The 6,804-nt window shown below is 39.5% G+C and overlaps 1 protein-coding gene across 1 annotated transcript in view; it reads right to left on the minus strand.

Annotated features, from left to right (window-relative positions):
• PACSIN1 (protein kinase C and casein kinase substrate in neurons 1) overlaps positions 1-6,554 on the minus strand; it is a 112,176-nt gene extending 105,622 nt beyond the window's left edge. Inside the window, exon 1 of the mRNA XM_060231478.1 lies at positions 6,394-6,554. The gene's annotated coding sequence lies outside the window, so the exon portion shown is untranslated. The remainder of the gene's footprint in view (positions 1-6,393) is intronic.
• Positions 6,555-6,804: the final 250 nt, after the last annotated feature.

Here is a 6,804-nt window from a genome sequence, read left to right on the forward strand (position 1 = left end):
ATTGATCTTGTATAAGCAGATATTTGTTGCAAAGGTAAAAAGCATATAACTAGGCAACAACTGACTAAAAACCTCTCCACCAAGGAAATAAAATGAGTAGTTCATGCATCCTCTCATTCCAGTTCTAAAACACCGCCCCCCTTGGTGATTGGGACAATTCTGGACAAAAGTTGCCATTGTGACCTTCTGAAGTTTGTTCATGGCACCTTAAAGCTCCAGTAATCTTCAGGGTTACTATGAAGTTGTGCAGAGATAAGGGATGATTTGCGGAATTGGATTGATGTGAAGAATGGCTAGAAGAAAAACAAGAGCCAGCTCTCACTATTCCACCAGGAGTGAAATCTAGGTTTGTTGTATTCATGATATGTCCGTTGCCATACAGCTTATTTGCTTTGCATTTGATGCTGTTTGGAAGCAAATTACCTCTACCCTTGAATATCCTTCCTATTCTGTATATATACCTTTAAAGGGGGAGGAAGATGCAGTGCATGTGAGCAGGACTTGCCTTTCCTGAAACGAAGAAGAATGAGGCTGACATGCTGCCACTCCCTGGAGTGGGAATAGAGAAAGAGGCAGCTGGGCCTAGTGGTTATTGCCATAACCTAATGGGTCAGCTATCCTTTCTTGAAATTGTGACATACCTTTAAAAGCCTCAGCACTGACTCAGCACATGCACACCCACCCACACTGACGTCTTCTTGGAATTCTTCTATTAACATATGTTTGTTTTGCTGGTCTTTGACCATAGTGAATATCAAATTCATATTACAGTGGTCATTGTTCTCCTAATACTAAATAAGATGGCAGGGGAATGGAGGGACATCCATCTGCTGTCAGAGTCTTTGGGAGAGATGCTGTGGAAATGTTTGAATTAGCATTTCAACAGAGAACACAAAAGCAGCCAAGAAGAGTTACAGTGTGAACAGACAAGGCTCCCTTTAATCCAGTTACCAAAGCACTTGCGGCTACGATTTGCAAGAGCTGTAGATACTGAGTGAAAGAATTCATCTGTGACTGCTGGCTGGGTAGAAGGAACATGAAGTTAGGAGATGGCATTGTGAAGACCAGCCAATTTTTGTACAGCCTGTATGTATGTAACCAACCTGGGTGTTTCTATGCAGAAATTACCTAAAATCAACAGAAGAAATTGCTGTAACCATAGCAATAAGTCTATTACAGTAATAATAGCAAAACTGTTATAGGACTTATCTAAGTCAGTTAACCCAGCCTTCTCCCAAAATAATGATTACTCTTCATAAATCCAGACTTTGGCAGAAATCCCCATAGAAAGGCACTACAGGTTCCTATTTTGGAAGGGCAAACATTTTGTAGGAACAAACTAATTTGTCTAGGCTGTTAATTAATTTCAGTAAGATCACAAATGTCCCAAAGTGGTGCAGGTTTGTTTTTTTAACAAAAAACCCTCTCCCCCAAGCCCTCTTCTGAGAAATAATAAAATTTCTGCTTTTCCATATTTCTCCTGCTGCTACTGCAGAGCCAAACCAATGGCAATAACAGGGGAAATGAATGTTCTTCTCCCACAGGAGCTGAAAGGAAAAGCCCCATGCCTTTATGACATCAGAGTTCTGTCCTCTCCCAGTCTCCCCTTTTGAAAAGATCTGATAAGTATATAAAGCAAGAGAATGCCAAAATCCCAGGGTGGTAAATTCTAGCTCAAAGCCCAATATATAATGTTGGATCTTGCAAATCTCATGCTCACCCACTTTGAAGCTTGCTCACTAATTTGTGATACTGCAGGAAAATCCTAAAACACAATACTACAAGGGATGTCTCATTATTTTGGAATCCCCTGGTCCACCCCCCCAAGCCATCTTGGTATGTTAAATTATGTTAATTTGTTGAGCTATAGAATATTTTTAGTGTTTTATTTGCAATTTTAATTTGGTGTGAGCCGCCCTGAGCACTGTGTGCAGGGAAAGGAGGGATTAAAAATCCAAACAATAAATAAATAAAAGTGGGTTTTTGGAAAACAATTCTGGTTTGGACTATTATTGTTTTTGATTAATATCATTTTTAATTTATCAAAAATGTTATTAAGGACTAGGAAGCAATGCCCCCAAGGCTGGATGTCTGCTGAAGGATGCTGCCTGAAATGAAATATTGTCAAAGAATGGAATGTCTGATCCAAGTTACTAGAAGAGCCTTAGCTAAGCCCAGAAGGCACATCAAGGCAACAAAGTCAGAATAACAAAGGTTAGTGCTAAAAGACTCGTTTTCAGTTTCTCACCAGATTTGGTTGCCCCTGGGGTTCTTTCCTTGCAGTTTATTTAGCAGCACTGTAGAACCACTTTCTTGAGATACGCTTTTTAGATACCCATTCAACTAGATACCCATCTACGTATTACTGGGAGTACTAAATCAGGCTGACTAATGGGAATTACCATGTGTCATCAGCTCTTTATTTTATTTATTTATTAAATTAAATTTCTAGACTGCCCTCCCCTGTAAAACAGGGCTTAGGGTGGTGTACAACAAATGAAAAACAACCATAAATTAAATTCACAATTAAAAGCAATAAAAATACAACAGTACAACAACTGACCTAATTAGATGGTGCTAAGCAACTTCAGATTGTGCCACTGCCCGTTGGGGGGGGGGGGGGGGGTGATGGGAGGCAAGAAACAGGAGTGCCAGAACAGATGTACCAGAGCAGATGGAAGCTGCTGTTGTCCTCAACCAAAGGCCTGATGGGACATCTCTGCCTTTCAGGCCTTGCAGAACTGCATTAAGTTACCCAGGGCACAAACATAGCTTGGCAGAGAGTTCCACCAGGTTGGAGCCAGGGCTGAAAACGCCCTGACTCTCTTCAAGGACAGAGGGATGTCTCTTGAGTCAGAGATCAGCAGTAAGTTCTTTAGACAAAGAGAAAGCAAAGCTATTGGATATTGCATAGAGACCAGTTTTCATATCTGTGTCTTTTGGTGGTACAGAAAAAGACGTTGCAACTTCTGTAAAGCTCCTGCTGCATACCACTATATCAGGCAAAATGCTTCAACACTACTGGTGTGAAAAAGGATAACTGCCCTCCAGACGTAGGTGCTAATAATTTCTCAATAGCTTTCTCTCAGCACATTGTGTGGATGGATGCTAATAAAAGCTGCAACTAGATCCCTGGAATATGCTATCAATTTGTGATACAATAGCAGGAGACAGACCTAGAGACAGCCTGGAGATATTAAATACTAGGAAATAATGCCTGCCAGGTGGAGTTCAGATGAAGGCTGATGCCTCAAGCTGAACATTAATATACAATGGTGTACCAAATTAAGGTTACAAGCAGAGCCTTGACCAAATATGGGTTTTTTGGAGGTGTAATGAAGCAGCAAAGTCTAGACAACAGATCTTTGTGAGTGAAAGAATAAAAAGAACTGATATCATCCTGAGCTCCAATTAGGGATATCAGTTAGTTCCCTTACCTTATGGGAACCCAAGCTGAATATGCCTTTTATTGCCACAGACTTTAGCAGTGTCAGAGTATAATGCCTGTTGATAATGTTTGGTCCCTCCAGGCTAGTAATAGCTAATAGGTCAGGAATTAATTTTTGTCTAAAACAGCTTAATTGCAATATGTTTTGCAAGTGCAGACAGCACATTATTTCCTGATTCCAAGCCCAGAGTTCTAACCACATCATTGCTGTTATCCTCAGCTTTACCAAACCACTTTTGATTTGACAGAAAGGAGGTGTCACAGAATCATCTTCAGAGTGAAGTAGCGCTTATACTCTTTCTGCAATGGCACAGTTTAAGTGTGGCCTAAGACAGAACAAAACTGACTGAGGTTCACCAATTTCATATTGGCATTCAGCTCACAAAGGCCGCCATTGCATATTTTTGCACTAATTACCAACACATGGTCTAAGTAGCATAAATTAAGATCTGATTGCAACTTTAGCATGCAAGAAGTCCAGTTTCTTAACATGCAACATGTTCACTTCTCATACTCTCACAAGGCTCTTATAGGCAGACTGATAATATTGTGGCATTTTACATTTCTTGTGTTTTTCTGAATTAAAAATTCACATTTATTAAAACAGGACCAAATGAACATTAGAAATTGGGCTACTTGGAAGCTGAAGATAAACATTACATAGTAATATGTATCTGCCCTTTCTAAAACTATTTTGCTGTAAGAACAAATGGAAAAAACTAAATTGTCCATATCAGAAGTAAACAGGCTTGTTTACAGAAGGAAACAAGATTGTAAACAAGTCCCTCAACAACACAGGCAGACAAAAAACTAAAACCCACAAACCAGAGCATGAGTGTTTCTTCAGAATGACAGCCAAGCCTTTGGTAGGATAAGTCACATGGCTAGTTAGAGTCAAGGTCCTTCAAGTCATAGTGAACTCATGAAATCTGCTTGTCATTAAGTAGGTTAGCGTTCTGATGGGTTTCTTACCAGGAACATAAGAAAGGAAAGGAATCTAAAAAGGCACTGATTAAAACATTTGTTATGTATGGGAAAGTATTTTTCCCCAGTAGGCATGCGGACACCTTTTGGTACTCAGAATGATAATAAAACAGGAGACACATCCAACATGCACTAGCAGAAAGATTTCTCCCAGTCTAAAGATGGAAATAACATCTACACATTTCATATAAAAGTTAAATATTAATAAAAAGCTGCAGCATTTCATATAAAAGTTAAATATTAATAAAATAATACACACAAGTTAGAATGGTCATTGATAATCTGGAAAAGGTAACAAGACCGCACTTTTGTTCCTGGTTTACTAATCAATTTTTCTGTAGTGTAGGTTTTCTGTAGGTTTAAAAAATTATGTGCCCCTGTGACGATACTGTTTTAGTATGTACAGATATAGACCTATAATATGTACTCATTAACAGTGTAATATATGAAGCAGGCTTGACAACTTGTAAACAGGTATCTAAAAAGACTTAAAACATTTTATTCCAGCATTAAATTTTTGTGGAGTAGAGCTCACGTCTTCAGATGCTATCAGGAATCCTCACTTTGCATTCATTTCATTTAGGAGGATTTTGGGAAATAGAAACTCCTTTTTATGAATGCAAAGACAGGACTCACTCGAGCATCTGAAGAAGTGGGCTATTGGTAAATGTAGAACTTAATCTGATAGACTGGTTACTTTCCAAAACAGTTCTGTTTTGATTTTGTTTTTACATATTGCATTATACAAGTGCATTATAAGTAAGCTTCTCTATGCCCTGTCAAATCAGTGTTCAGGAGTAAAAGGTTTTCATTACATTAGATCAATAGCAAGAAAATATATTTTGGGCATATAGTTATAACCACACAGTCTGCTTTAGAAGACTATGCTAGTGGAGATTGGGGGAAACACCCTATCAGGCCTTCCATTTCCTTCTTATTTGTTTGCCATCATCTATGTGGCTGTCTTAGAAACAGCTGGCACTATACAGAGGTACTGTATAAAGCTTAAGCTGAGAAGACCCAAAAAGATTCTGGAAAGCTTTTCAACTTCAGAATAGTTGATTTGAGGATGCTGCCAGCTTTCTGTTTCTTTGTCCAGCTAGAGACAAAATAATATAGTTGCACCCAAAATGGTATGCTAAAGACGGTGAAGCTCTAGGATATTAAATTGATGGAGTTTTAAGGTCATGATTATTGAGTACTTCTATAACGTGTGCTGAACATACTCTGTTTGTTTATGTGGTACCATTGATGCATTGCTGTCCATGTTGCAGTCAACACAATTAAATGTATTCCATGTTATATTTGTAACAACTGTATATTTCCTCTCAGCTGAAGACTACTAGCAGGTCACAAACACAATACACCAACCTCTGTCTGAAAGCTTTTGCATTAAACAAAGCTTCTCTGTCTACCTGGGTAGCATATAAAGAATCCTTTGCACCTTGCTGATGCTGGGGGGCAGGTGTTGAAAATAAAATGGTGAAATAAGAACCATCCTGGTAATTTGAGCTGTTGAAGGTGTAAGCCTACTGAAGCAAAACAAAATATGCAATGGAAACCAAAGGCTGCTTTTTTCTCATGAAATGGTGTTGCCCTTATAAGATTGCCCTGTGAATGTCTGTGCCTTCCAAGAGCATGAATGAAATGACAGCAACAGGGCAATTAGAAACAGAACCTTAGGCTGTGTTATGGTTCTCAGCAGTCATCTGATGCTATGCTGTCCCATGGGAAAGTGACAGGGCTAATACCCATACCTTGAGATCAACACAGCTGAGAAGATTGACTGACAGCATGCTAAAACTACACACCACAACTCGTGTCAAAGCTGGGTCCATCTCAAGACATATGGTGAGATACCCTGAACAACCATGCTGATTGAGCAGACTGGCTTAATGTGAATGTAAGCCCCAAGTGACAAAAAGTACTCTAAAAGGGAAAAAGAACTGCCCACCACATACCTTTCAGGAGTTGTTGAAGAGACCATTAGATGCTGTTGGCAAGGTAGGGTCCCAACTTTTGTCAGCTAGATGGCAGAGTGGCCTGCCTGGCTCACTTATAATTTAGGATGCCTGGCAAGGACCTATACTTGGTCCTTCTTTTTCTTTCTCCGCCTGTGCATGTTGGAAGAAAGGTCACAGCAGATGAGGGGGGTGGTAAAGATCAGTCCAGAGATTAGAGAGGCATTTTTAGCCAACCAATCACTGGCCATGCTCTGAGTAATGACTCTCTGACAGCACAAGGTGAAAACATTACTGCAGAGAAAGCAGAAAATAAGCCCAGGGCTATTTATGTTCTGCATTTCCTGGGACCCCCCTTCCCTCTTTTCTTGCTTATACCAATGTGTCATTTTCAAAATCCTTTTGCAAGCT

Source organism: Heteronotia binoei, chromosome 2, assembly GCF_032191835.1.
Source record: "Heteronotia binoei isolate CCM8104 ecotype False Entrance Well chromosome 2, APGP_CSIRO_Hbin_v1, whole genome shotgun sequence".
In the NCBI taxonomy this organism is placed as follows: Eukaryota; Metazoa; Chordata; class Lepidosauria; order Squamata; family Gekkonidae; genus Heteronotia; species Heteronotia binoei.